This window comes from Scophthalmus maximus, chromosome 22 (genome assembly GCF_022379125.1).
Source record: "Scophthalmus maximus strain ysfricsl-2021 chromosome 22, ASM2237912v1, whole genome shotgun sequence".
NCBI lineage: Eukaryota > Metazoa > Chordata > Actinopteri > Pleuronectiformes > Scophthalmidae > Scophthalmus > Scophthalmus maximus.
In genome coordinates this window covers 14,750,001-14,752,500 of record NC_061536.1, presented here as the reverse complement: position 1 = coordinate 14,752,500, position 2,500 = coordinate 14,750,001, and the positions used below count along the sequence as shown (strand labels likewise).

General features: G+C 50.9%; 1 protein-coding gene across 1 annotated transcript in view; it reads right to left on the bottom strand.

The window, feature by feature from the left end:
* LOC118291631 (zinc fingers and homeoboxes protein 2-like) overlaps positions 1 to 45 on the bottom strand; it is a 60,473-nt gene extending 60,428 nt beyond the window's left edge. Inside the window, exon 1 of the mRNA XM_035619958.2 lies at positions 1 to 45. This exon is cut by the window's left edge and continues 282 nt beyond it. The gene's annotated coding sequence lies outside the window, so the exon portion shown is untranslated.
* Positions 46 to 2,500: the final 2,455 nt, after the last annotated feature.

Genomic DNA, 2,500 nt, shown 5'->3' with positions numbered 1-2,500 from the left:
TGGACCGGTGGAGGAGAGAGAGGAGAGGGAGGACGACACGGCCTCTCTCTCCCCCGGAGACCCTGGACACCCCCCCCCCCGGACCCTCCCTCCGGGACCCCCTCCAGGACACCCCCCCCCGGACCCTCCCTCCGGGACCCCCTCCAGGACACCACCCCCCCTCTCCTCCGGGACCCCCTCCGGGACACCAACCCCCCCCCTCCGGGACCCCCTCCTGGACCCCCCCCCGCCTTTATTTTCACTTTCCTGTCACTTGTTGTGTCACGTGGCTCCACACCGCTGCAATAATATAATTTATATATTATTATATATATAAAAGAGCTATAAATCATAATTATTTTTCCTCAAATGGTTCAAAAAAGCCAGACTTCATGCAACATGTGAATATGACATGAACATCTTTTATTTTTTTTTTTATTTTAATATAATTTTTTTCTTAAAACACCTGTTTGATCCAACATCAGGCTTCATCCTCCTCACCCTCCTCACCCTCCTCATCCTCCTCATCCTCCTCATCCTCCCCATCAGCCCGGGTTCCAGACACTGAGCGGAGAGGAGGAGGAGATGCGGGAGAGAAGGAGGAGATGCGGGAGAGAAGGAGGAGATGCGGGAGAGAAGGAGGAGATGCGGGAGAGGAGGATGAGGAGGATGCGGGAGAGGAGAAGGAGGAGATGCGGGAGAGGAGGATGAGGAGGATGCGGGAGAGGAGGATGAGGAGGATGTGGGAGAGGAGGATGAGGAGGATGTGGGAGAGGAGGATGAGGAGGATGTGGGAGAGGAGGAGGAGATGCGGGGCGCTGCGTGTCATCGGCCTCGTATGTTTGATAAACGGTCTCGTCGGTCGCAGCTGATCAGATGCAGTTTTTCAAATGAATAAAAGTGTTGGGAAGGTTTCACCTCCCTCCGCGCGCGAAAACATGTGCGACGGCGACACCTACAGGAGGAAATCGGAGCTGCAGTTGGTATTTTTTCTATTATTTTTTCATACCGTGATTCTTTAACGTTCACAGTTTGAACAAAACTCCTCATCACCCGATATTTGATTTCATAAAACAAACACACACTCGGTGACCACGAGAGGCCAAACTCCAGTGTGTGTGTGTGTGTGTGTGTGTGTGTGTGACCTTTGACCGCTCCACAAACTTTTCTTCTCTGTGTGTCGTCGTTGCTTCTGGTCGGCTCAGAATCGTGACACGTCGGCTCCTGACGACTATTTTAAGCCTCGAGTGCATCGGTTTTTAACTTTTGTTGCTAAGCAATGTTGGCCAAAACTCTGCCTATTGGCTACAGCCGCACTCTCTTTGCCTGGCAACATTACCTGATTGTGTATTCTGGAGACACTGAGCGCTTCCAGTTGCATATAAAAAAAAGAACCAAAAAACTCTTCTGCAGAGAGAGAGACAGAGAGAGAGACAGAGAGAGAGAGAGAGAGGGAGAGAGACACAGAGAGACAGAGAGAGAGAGAGAGAGAGACACAGAGAGACAGAGAGAGAGAGAGAGAGAGACACAGAGAGACAGAGAGAGAGAGAGAGAGAGACACAGAGAGACAGAGAGAGAGAGAGAGAGAGACACAGAGAGACAGAGAGAGAGAGAGAGAGAGTGAGAGACAGAGAGAGAGAGAGAGAGAGAGAGAGACAGAGAGAGAGAGAGAGTGAGAGACAGAGAGAGAGAGAGAGAGAGACACAGAGAGACAGAGAGAGAGAGAGAGAGAGACACAGAGAGACAGAGAGAGAGAGAGAGAGAGTGAGAGACAGAGAGAGAGAGAGAGACAGAGAGAGAGAGAGAGAGAGACAGAGAGAGAGAGAGAGAGTGAGAGAGAGAGTGAGAGAGAGAGAGAGAGAGAGAGAGAGAGAGACACAGAGAGACAGAGAGAGAGAGAGAGAGAGAGAGAGTGAGAGACAGAGAGAGAGAGAGAGTGAGAGACAGAGAGAGAGAGAGAGAGTGAGAGACAGAGAGAGAGAGAGAGACAGAGAGAGAGAGAGAGAGAGACAGAGAGAGAGAGAGAGAGAGACAGAGAGAGAGAGAGAGAGTGAGAGAGAGAGTGAGAGAGAGAGAGAGAGAGAGAGAGAGACAGTGACAGAGAGAGAGAGAGAGAGAGAGAGAGAGAGAGAGAGAGAGAGAGAGAGAGAGAGAGAGAGAGAGACAGTGACAGAGAGAGAGACAGAGAGAGAGAGAGAGAGAGAGACAGTGACAGAGAGAGAGACAGAGAGACAGTGACAGAGAGAGAGACAGTGACAGAGAGAGAGACAGTGAGAGAGAGAGACAGTGACAGAGAGAGAGACAGTGACAGAGAGAGAGAGACAGTGACAGAGAGAGAGAGAGAGAGAGAGAGACAGAGACAGAGAGAGAGAGACAGTGACAGAGAGAGAGAGAGAGAGAGAGACAGAGACAGAGAGAGAGAGAGAGAGACAGTGACAGAGAGAGAGACAGTGACAGAGAGAGAGAGACAGTGACAGAGAGAGAGACAGTGTGAGAGAGAGACAGTGACAGAGAGAGAGAC